The following is a 12,130-nucleotide window of genomic DNA, read 5'->3' as shown; positions in this document are numbered from 1 at the left end:
AGAAGAAAATCGTTTTGGAAGGACCGTACATTTTGTATACTTTAAACCACGCAAACACAATATGTAAAGCAACATTTTGAACTCCACCCTATGACACGGATTCGCTGATCTTGGTCGACAATCGTCAACAGTAGAACCAATAAACGCAACCAACACAACTGTGAAATATAAGAAGGTGAATGAAGAAAATGCACCAACCATTCAAGTTAAGAATCTAGTAAACTACTGATTATATGACATGAGTTCACTTTAGGGTTGTAGATTTACGTCCTCAAAGGCTTGCAGTGACACATGATGGATGGTCCGCCTTTGGTCACAACCTCCAGACACCTCCCCAAACCCCCCTCACCATGTCTTCCACACAACCTCTTTTCTATGTGTTGTCACTAAACAGTCACTTTAGTGGTGTAGACCTGAGAAGAGGGGGCCCTGTGACCCTCAACTCTCCAGCTACCGCTTCACACAGCCCAGCCATTGTCTCCCTAAGGCTCTGGGTCCCAGAGGGCAACATGTCTGTGCCACCCACTTGAGATCCAACAACAAGAGCACCTTCCATTTTTACATGCAGCACTTGAAGCCTTCACTTCATGTGAAGCAATCCTCTCACCTCAGGGGTGGCCAAGCCCCCGGGGGCTAAAGATGCTTATCCAAGCCTGTCCTTTTTTTAGCTGTAAGATAATTCGCCCAAGTGCTTTTAAAAGAATCTGTTCACAGCATTTTCTCAAAGGTGCTCACTGATCACTGCAAGAAAGCACAAGCAATTCTTTCCAATTGTGCATAATGAGAGATAGCGCGGATTATAGTGCCATTACCAGCCCACTTAGTAGTTAGGGGTAATTCAGAATTCAATTTAATCCAACATTCAGGAATAATTTTAAAGCAATGCAGGAAAACTGCCTGCAGAGTTATTTCAAATTAACAGTTAATGTGCATGAGCTGGGTACCAAAACGGAAACAGAGGCAAATATCCAGAATGTGCTGAATCCAGGTGCTGCCCGTGATAATTTATGACTGTGGGTTTAGTAGTCATTAAAACGTCCTATGGATATGGATAAGAATGTGTGAGACATATTAAAGTTGGCAGTACAGGCTTAAACATTTGCACTCTCTTAGCTTTAATTGTCTTTGCTTGAAGCAAAGCCTGTAATGAAAATGTAACAGATGGCGTTTCCTCAGAGTGTATCAGTGGACGGTGTGCTGTGATGTGAGCGTAAGCCAGAGGAGGATCCAGGCATGTGGAGCGAGACCTGGCAACATAACACACGGGCAACAACAGTCAAGAGGGCAGCAATACAGTCACATCTGCCACCGGACAGGAAACACTTGACTGTTTACAGGAAGAGTTTGATGAAGGAATGCCGTGTATGTCTGGATTCGGTCACTGATGATGACTTTTCCTGATTCCTGAGTTTTTAATAACAGGCAGACATTCCTCAGATACATGTAACACAGATGATGTATCTTTACATTTCCTTTGAGGCACATTTTCTTCTGTCATATACTGCAGGAATTGTCAACAGGTGGCCTCTCAGCTGTAGCTAAATTAGTCCCCTGATCTCAGAAAAGATTTGCTGCATTATTTACTGTATTCACAATTAATGTTTTTCCTGTTTGTCATCCGCTTCTATATAAAGCTCCTGATTTCTGAAATGCTAATGAAGTGTGCGGATGTTTGTTTGTATTGTTGTTTAGATGATTGAATGAGCAGTGGCGGGCCGCTCGTGTTGTTATTGTTGTGCAAAAGTGAACTTCCGCTTCCATTTCCAGAGCATCCATCAGATACAGAGCACCTTCATTAAAATGGAAAACAAATCAAAACTCCATCAAGATAAGAGTCACAGTCAACAGCTTGAGTGAATACAGAATGTCAAAGTGAGATCAGGTCGTGGTTGCTAATTAGCTTCTCTTGAGAGATCAGCAGCGAGAGAAGAAACTGTGACATCTTCATTAAGACGTTTCAAAGTCTGTATTTTCTCGAAGAGATGAGAGAATCTGAGCAGTGTTTTGCTCGTCTGAGACTTTAAACAAATGTGATCCTCCCCTCAGGCGGCCTGTGCTTCATATCATGAAATGTCAAGAATCAGAGGCTTGGTGGATTAACCTATCTGCCTTTAATCGTGACATTATCAGCAGCACTGCAAATTCAACTGAGAAATGTTCTCGCCAAAGCCCCCCGGTAGATAGGGCAGCAATTTTCTGCCAGTCTGTGGCTCTCATTCTGTCTTATTGCCTCCGAGCAACCACACACATACAGTACATTTTCTGTCATTTCATACTTGCCTGAATTGAGTCCCTAGCAATCATAAAAAGACTATAAAGAACTGGTGTTGCCCTGAAATGCAGCAGTTAAAAATGATCTTAAACAGTTCCCACAGATATCACAGTGGATATTTAGGTTTTTGTCTTTTTTGGAAGAAATTACAACAGGAGGTCTGTTTATTCCTAAATTTGGACACCAGCTGGGGTTTGTCTCCTCTAATGTTGAACAGGCTCTGAACTGAGCATAATCACAAACCCTTGACATCCCAGCGCTGTTGACCCAGGCAGGACAGGAATTTACGCAATAATCATATAAATACAAATTAACTTCTCATCTTCCTCCCCTTTCTCCTTTTAGATAGACAAATCCATCAGCCATAGTGTAATTTTAAATCCAAAATAACCAGATAGAAATTATTACATTTTTCATCATGAGCTTCCAAATCGTTTTCACTGCTGCTCTTTCTCTGAATTGACCAGACAAATTTTCTCCTGAGACCAGATGCTGTGGTGTTGCGTGACTCTTGGACTGTTGTCTCTATAATAAATCCAATATGGTCCATCAGTCTTTGGAAACAAAGTGGCCACAGACAGGAGAAAGATGCGTTGTGAGATGACAACACAGTGTAGCCGCCTGCAGATAAAAAGGCAACAGTTCTTATTTCCAGCGAGCTCTTTTCACCAGCAGTTTTATTAATGATAATATCCCTGTCAGGTGACTTCCAATCTTAGCAGGTTTGGAGGCACAGAGAGCAGATTTTTATCCTGTGATGTAGCACCTGCAGGATGTGCCCTTTTTAAAAAATCACAGATTTTACACAAGCAGCTCTCCAAATAACGACACGGTGTAGTATTTTACTGCACATTTGCTGCTCTGGTGGGAAGCACGGGCAGGATCAAGCTGAAAGAGCATGTACAAAACACGCTGCGTACCCTCATAAGCCTGTCAAACACATATTGTAAAACAACAAATAAGGGATGTCTTTTGAATCTGTCTGCACTGTCCTCTGTCTAATCAGAAATGAAAATCTACTGAGGGTTTTTCTCCAGGTGGCAGGTGATAGCAGCCCCGCTGCTGACATCACCCTCAGAGCTCTATGTTTCACTGCTACTGTTGAATGCCTTCAGAAACCATCTTAAGCTCGACTCCTCACCTTTAACTGTGCTGCACTCGTTGATGTGTATTGGTACTGTATGTGCTGCAGAGAGGGGAATCGGTGGCTGCATGCCAGCTTCTCACACGCTCCCGTGCACTTAAAAATACCAATCTCCTGGTTCCTGAGTGCACTATTCTTCAGGAGTGCTTTTTTTTCGCAGTATGCAGAAGATATGGTGATCATCCACCCTGCCTTTATTGTAACAGGGGATCAAACACAGTCAAAACAAGCTAAATGGAGGAGGCGTTGTATCCAAAGTGGGTAACGGCTCTCTTCCCCTCCAATATTGTTGCTGTTATCAGAAGTTTATCAGTGGCACCCAGTTTGGAAATGGCTGATTTGTTTCTTATAGACGCTGTTTTTTTTTAAAGTGCTGAGGGTTGAGCGTGCCAAGGCTTGATCTCGCTGACATACAGTGAGACGGAGAAATGTGACTTGACAGATGAGAGATAAGCAAATGTTTTCTGGGGGAGAAGACAGACTCTGAAAACAGACATGAGGTGTCTTTGAAAGGGTCTTTGAAAGCTCACAAAGCCTGAGTCTGTGCTGCGAAGTGAAGGAGCTGAAGATCAACGTCTGCCGGAACAGAGCTCGCTGAACCTTTCACTAAAATCACTAATGTTCTTCCGCCTTGATACAAGTTGTGGGATGTTTTAAGGAGAAAGACGAGTGTACTTTTGAAAACAGTTGCCATGAAGACACATTTTTTTACCTGCAACAGAAGAACCTTAACTCCTAAACCCCTTTGCTGCAGTTTTTTTTTTGTGTGAAGCTTTTCATTTGATTTTTCTTCTTGATTATTATTCTATGTGTGTATGTAGACACATTTTTTACAAAACAATAACTTCCAGACACACAAATCTCACAGTCACACCACAACTTCCACCTATAGAAAACCTGATCTGATTACATTTTCGAGCACAGTGTTGCATAGCTTTGCATATTAATGGAGCAGACTGATCTTCTTGAAATCACTGTAGGCTGGTGATATTTTTTATATTTTTGTTATTGCCAAAAAATTCCTTGTAAAGACCAAAACCAGCAGCACATTACTCTGTTTATCAATGCTTTCCAACATCTCCAGCCTGCAGCAGACTGGCTCAGTGGAAGTCTATAATAGGCTCTGACTGCACAGGGAAATATTTTGTTGCACAGGCAGGATCAATTTATTGGTTTTCATCTTTTCATGGGATTTGCTAACAATAAGAAAAATGTAAAATATCACCAGACCTCAAGATTGAGGCACACTAGTATTTAAAATGGTGAAATTTTGCCATAAAATTGATCCATTTCAATGTAATCAATGGATTGCTTGTGCTTGGGCGAAGTAATTCTGTGCAAATTTTTCACATCAAGTTTGATTTTGGTGAACTTCGACGTGCAAATTCGAGCCATTGACGAATATCAAGCTGTCACGATAGTGCTGCCCTCTGAGGGAACAGAGAGCAAAAGAGTCAAAAATGAAGGGAGATATTGTAGCTTATTAGCTTTTATTCAGCCTCCTCCGTCGGAGTTTAAACTGAAGATGATGGTTTGCAGAGAATTATGAGACAGGAGTCATCCATCTTTAGAATAAATTGTGTGAACTTTCTGTCCTGTTTTTTCTTTCTTGAACGACTCTAGGGCTGCAGCTAACTATTATTTTCATTGTCGTTAAATCTGCCAATTATTTTCCAAATTAGGCAATTAATTATTTTGTCTATAAAATATCAGAAAATATAGAAAAACATGGTCCAAAATCCAAACATATTCAGTTAACTAACATTTATAATACATAAAAGCTTTGAATCCTCACATCTGAGAAGGTACAAGAAGCAAATGTTTGGCATGTTCCTTTAAAAACTGATTAAAACGATTTTTTGATTATCAAAATAGTTATGATTCATTTTCTGTTGATCTTATCAATTAATCAACTAATTGTTGCAGCTCTAAATGACTCTGTTGAATGAAACATGCAATCCTGAGAACAAAATGCCAGAAAGGAGTAAACAACACTATAAAGAGAAAATAGAAGCTCAGGATAACTATTGTGACTTACTCGTGCTAGCCCAGCTAGCTAGTGTGTTAGCAGTTAGCTCGCCACCTACAGTAGTTTACCAAGTCACCCTGTTAGTAGCCACAACGTCACCAAGCCCCTAGGATATTTTTGGGAAGACATAGATAAATTTCACTGTATCACTTTCTGGTGTGACTGTTCCTTTAACCTTTCCTGCTTCAAGATACTGAATAAATCTTTATACCACCCGTACGCTCACTCAGGGAAGACGATCACTGCATGTTGACGTGGGAATATCTAATTAATGCATTTAATAGTTTAATTATTGGTATTATTAGTATAATAGTTTAATTCATTATGGTGATTATGGTGGACATTAAGCAGCTCAAATGCCTCTTGATCTCACTGTGATTGATTTTTTTGATACTTGTAGACAGAGTAATGCTGTACAGCTTCTTAAGACTGGAGGACTTTGAAACACTACTGTAAATAAACAGAGGAAAAATAACTTAAAATAACGTGACTGACGCTTTAAATTAAACACGAGCGAGTAAAGAAAAGTAAAGGTGACTTAAAGAACAAAGTGGGGAAACTCTGGCAATGTTTTGAAGTCACTGTTCTTTTGTCTCTTATCTATCTGTAAAATTTCTCTTTGATGTCTTGTCACCTTCTCCATTATGAATTCTCTTTGCTCTCTCTGGGAAGAAAAAACTCCACAATCCTGCATTTCAACAATTCCCTTTTTTATTTTTCCGATATGTGCAATCAAAGTAAATTATTCATGGTTACTCTGACTATAAAGTTTAAGCAGATCTGGTGACTCTATTTCCCCAGCTGCCATTGTTACGAACAAAAGGAGGAAAGGGGCAAGAAAAGGCAACTTCATTAATGACACGTTATGTTTTATGGTGGACTTGAAACTTCAAGAATCCTGAGCATAATTTGTTCCTGTTTTATGTGAGCCACCTCAGTCCCCACCTGCCTCTTTTGGGGTAGATGAAGGGCATTTCTCGACATGAGCTTAGAGACCCATTAAACTGGCTTTTATATGTACCTCAATGAAATGCAGATGGAGAGCACCTGACAGTTGAATGAAAGCTTATATTCCTTAAGTTATTTTCTTTATGTTTGGTTTGCTTACTTGACAAATAGTAGGGCGCAATATTTATGGATGGCATCGAACACTAGATTGGAAAAGTAAAAAGAGTTAGAGATGCTTCTCCGCCAACAAAGTCTCCTTACCATTCCAAAAAAAAGAAAAAGAAAAGAAATATAGTCGTTTCTTTGTTCTGTGACCATTTTAAAGAAGTTAAATACGACTGTGAAAGGAGTTTAAAAGACGGAAAGAGACAAGAAAGACAAACAAAAAAAGGGAAATGGAGCCAGCGGAGGATATGCTGTCCTTTGTACTTTTGGCGTGTTGGCAGCACTTGATGAATGGAGGTCTCTGGAGGAACCGCGTCTCTTCACAGAGACGCCTGACCTCTCTGAGTTACGTAGCAACTAGACTTTTGGTGTTAGGAATTGTATTTCACATCATTTTTATCTATGAATGCACACACCGCCATCAATCTAAAGCAGACGTGTGTTCCATTAAATAGGAGGGATAACGTTTTCTTAACTCTTTCTCTCTTAACTCTTAAAGCTTATGTTTGGGGTCAATTGAACAGTTCCTGCTATTTGGTTTCACTAACTGCCAGACATTGTTTTTCTGGCATTAGATCTGACACAGCCCAACAAATGGCTAATGCCTCAGTATAAACTCTCCCCACCAACCTCTCAAAACACATGTACACACACAACCACTCCAGCATATCAACACTGGAAGGCTGGAGTCTTTCACACCACAGCAAAGCCTTTTAGCGCTGAGATGTCAGCACATGGCTACACACAATTAACACATTTTCACTGCTGCAAATCTATCTATTTGTTGATTTTAAGGTAAAGAGTATACAACTGAGATGAAACCTTTATGCCTCTAGACAAATTTCACATTTTTTGTGAAATTTGAGTCTGATTCAGTGGCTCCCATCCAAACTAATTATGTGAAAATGTTTTTTGTGGTTGTTGTGCAGCTCATTTCAGCCTTCCCACAGGCTGTAAAATCACCAACGACCAGTTTAAGATCCTTTTGTTTTGCACTACAATAATCAAGACTTTCACTGCAAACTGTTAGAAATCATTTGATAAGAAAAACTACAGATAAATAGATCGAGGAATGTACTTTTAAAACACATTAAAGTTACTTAGTCATATATGTTGATTAGAGATTAATAATGAAAGGAAATCTGTTACACTCGAATTGAAAACACACTTCAAAAGTCTCCTTATCATCCATCTCTTTGATGTTATAAAGTTGAGGGTGTGGCGCTGATGACCAGCGTGACATTCATAGCTCTAGTTGAATCTGGCTGTACTGTATGTTGGCGCTTAGTTCTACTGCTTCAGGTTTCAGCTGTTGGAGACATTTAACATTCCCATCAAACCATTACAGCACACCACAGACTCAGGAGATGAACCCGTAGACACCTACACCTCCCCAGTCTGTGCACATTTGGTGTGAGTAGGACTGAGGAAGGTTTGAGTTAATGGTTCTGTTTGAGTAGCAGAAACAGTTTGGTGGAGTTTTTGGAAAGATCCCGTTCAGGGTTAAATAAGAAAACTTAAAAAGATTAAAACTTAACTTAACAGTTGAATTTCTCTGGGCTATAGTTGGGAATTAAACCCAGATCACCAGAGCTGGAGAGAACTTACCCACCTAAGTTCAAACAAATGGGAACCAACACATAATTTGTTTGAATGATTTTGAACCTGCATAACCTAAACTAACATTTAGTCTTAAAATAGAAGTGGCTCCATCCATTTATGTTCCCTCCACATGCCTCACTTGAGTGACAAACCCACAGGTTACTTCAGGTTTATTGTCATAGTATTGTTAATGTAAGTCAGCTGCAATTTTACAAAGCATCAAACAGCTTCATCTTCATTGTGCTGAATCCAAAATCCACCCATCACTTCACAGACATTTGGTGTCATGATTATCTGTTCAGCAAAGCACGCTAATCGTCTCTGTTTTGCATTAACCAAGAGAACAATAATCACCTAATTTAGGACAGCAGGACATGCAATAGATCCTTATGGCAGTTTACGAAAGCCCCTGCTGGAGTAGCAGACACAGCCTGTTGTGTTTATACACTCTAAAATTTGAATTTATAAAATCATTACAGATATAATATTTAATTTTTTCCTCAGGGTAGATCAAATATAAAGTGACAGCACTGCACTGTCACTTACACCATATTTCTTACACCAGCTTTCCACCATGTGTGTACAACACTTTGCATTTGCACCTGTTTGCATTTAAAATATTGCACTCATTCCAGGAGAAACTAATACACTGCAAATCCACAAGTTTCTTTCAGTAGTGCATGCAGTAAACGCTCAGAATTGCTGTACTTGCTGCATTTTCTGTCCACTTACCCTTTTTCAAAGACAAGCCAAGCAGCAACAAACCATGAAATGACTGAAATAATCTTGTTATGGTCTCCCAGTGTGTATTAGTGCAAATATAATGGCCTCATTCTACCACACATTTCTTTGGGAGCAGCGTTTGTGGGTTCAGGCCTCTCAAGCTGAGTGGTTCAGTATCTGCATGTCTGGATTTCAGCAGCACCACCGAAGCTCTCTGACAGCTCCGCCTGAACCGCCATAGTCTTCCAGAGGAGGTGGCAAGGTGACTCAGTTAGCCTGGGAAAACAGGGAGGATGTTCGGTCGGCCAACATGGCAGCACATACCACTCTCTGATCACCACTCCAACTGGTTTAAATGAGAGAATGAGCAGACGTCTGAAGCATTTTGCCCTGCTTGTCCTGATGTGTTTGTGATCAAATGAGTGGTCAGGCCCCTCAGTGGTCGCTCATTATCTGGACACTGAGCCTGCTCTGCGCTGCGGGAGGCTCTTCAGTTCAGATAAGCCTGGAATGGTTAATGTATGGTGTCACTTTAACATACAGCAGAAGACAAGTGATGTGGTTATTGTTTGAAAACCTTGTTTCTCCAGATTGTGGTGATTTCTGTGAAAATGTGCATAAAAAGTTTGGGTAAACATGATTTTCTTCTTAGCAAACTTCCATAATATTGAGTTATTTCTGCTCATCAAATTTTTATTATTACAGGGAAACAGCTTTGCAAGCAAAAGAATGAAAAGCATCATCTTGAGCTCACTCGAAAAATGTCCCTATCCAATAGCATTTGTGTGTGAAATAAGCCCATTTTTTCTGTTATTTTGACGCGATTTCATCCCATATAAAGTCGTTTTCACACTCTGTCTCCCTTGGCAGCAGTTGCAGTGTTTCTCTGTGGGTTGCTGGAATGGTTTGTTTGTTGCACTTGAAAGAAATGGATCTGAGCTTTTTTTTTCTGCAGATGTTTATTCACTGTGGCACTACTTCAGAAAAGTCCAAGAGAGAAACACTCTCTCTATGGTTGGCAGTTTGTAAATTAATTGATTTATTTGGCTTGGAAAGATTGCGTGCATCACATTTTTGGAGCAATCAAATCAGCAATTATGTGGTTTCAAATTTCATGTTTGCGTCCAGCTGTGACAAGCTCAACTGTCCTCGAAGAAGTCTGGCTGGATTTAACGTCTGCTGAAAAAAGCTGATTGCCTGGCATCATGACTAAAGATAAATACAATTTGTTGACAAGACAGAAACACATACTGTTATTATTATAATATGGTATAATATTTCATGTATTGATGCCACAAAAGCTTTTTTTGATATAGTTCAGATCTTTCATCGGCTGATCCATGATTATTCCTTTACTCTTTGGCAATCAAGCAGAAAAACATCTGATACTGCTTCATCTGTCTTCTTATAGCTTTCCAACTGGAGTCAAAAATGTACACTTTGGGGAAAACATCCAAGCATCAGTAAGGAGTAAATCAACAAAATAGCAGGAGGTGTAATACATTCTGTATTAGATTACATGTAGGACATGTACTGTATATTGTCTTTACTGTAAAACATGGCCAATATTTCCTTAAATACCTTCAGACACGTGAAGGCTTGCTGAGAAGAGAAATGATGAAATAAGATCCTTCTTTTCTGGTGTCTATTTTTACTGGTGGGAAGACAGAGACCTTTGTACATAATGTTAAAACAAGCATGTCTCCTAGAGATTACTCTCATATAAATTTCAACAGCTAGAAATATTATGCTAGAAATGTAATGTTGGCTGAATTACGTTTTTTTCTCAACACAGTATGAAAATGTTGTTGATTAGCATATTTGGCAAGTTGCTAAAATGTTGATACTGAACATATGAGTGAAATATTCACAGACAACGTTCCTAGTGGGGATTTTTTCCCACCAAGATATGAGATCTTGCAGTTTGATATCTGCTCATAGAAGACAGAAATATTAAACTTCTTTTGCTTATGTATATGTACTGGCAACACTTGGTTAACATTAGGGACAGACCATCGGACTATATAAATGTAGTGCTTTGTTCATTTGTTGAGAACCAAATCCATGCAGCGAATGCTATATTTGCCAATGCAACGTGATTTGGAAAACAATTTAGTTGTATACAGGGTTGTGTTAAAGGTATCCTGAGGAATCTCTGACCAGCAGTTAGGAGGTCTAAGTTTTGTATCTCAAGCTCAACTAAAACATGCACAAAGATGCACATAAACTCACACAGATAGTGATAATGCAGATATGTCGTTCATGCAAGCCATGAAACACGAAGAAGGTGAAACAATATCATGAACATATTAAGAGACCTGGATTTGGCAAGTTAACCTTGCCAATTTTTCCCAGTAACAAACTATAATACTGCTGCAAAAAAGTCCCTCCAGCCCAGTAGTCTAGCCCTACATTATTTCCATTGTTACCATTTACCACCTTTGTAAAAGAGACATCTTTAAAACTGTTGACAGGACACCTCAAACTGCCATCAATTATTATTCTTTATACTGTGAATCTTCATAATGCAGAAGATTTAATGATTGTAAAATGTTCCCAGAACCTAGAAAATCACTTTTTATATTTTTGGCATACATACAGTGGGAGAGGAGTTTTCATTTGAATGAATGGATGTCATATTGGCGTCTTGTATCCAGTTCTTGTTATACATCTGTGAAGGAGATGCAGAAGTTACCTAATGTTTTCTGGAACCATGGAAACATATTGCCAGTAAGGCGTGTATGTCATGCAAGACTGGGACTCAGTTTCATGCTGTTCCACTAATGAGGAGTTGGTGACAAGAAACATAACAATGCAGCAACAAATGGCAAAAGTCAGTTCTGCAAATGTTTTATATGGCAGGAGTTGAGCATTATTATACACACATTACATGTAGGTACAAGGATACTAGAAAATCAGCATCAACGAATGGAGAAACGCTCCAAACTACAGCTGCAACAATTAGTTGATTAGTTGTCAACTATTTAATTAATCAGCAACTATTTTGATAAACGATTAATCATTTGGAGTCATTTTTTAAGAAAGAAATGTGCAAATTCTCTGATTCCAGCTTCTCAATTGTGAATATTTTCTGTTTCTTTAGTATTCAGTGACAGTAAACTAAATATCTTTGGGTTGTGGACTGTTAGTCGGGACAAAACAAGACTTGAGGACATCACCTTGAGCTTTGAGAAACAGTGATCGACATGTTTCACCATTTTCTGACATTTTATGGACTAAACAACCA

The sequence above is a fragment of the Thunnus thynnus genome, chromosome 9 (genome assembly GCF_963924715.1).
Source record: "Thunnus thynnus chromosome 9, fThuThy2.1, whole genome shotgun sequence".
Classification (NCBI taxonomy): domain Eukaryota; kingdom Metazoa; phylum Chordata; class Actinopteri; order Scombriformes; family Scombridae; genus Thunnus; species Thunnus thynnus.
This window is presented reverse-complemented; position numbering follows the sequence as displayed.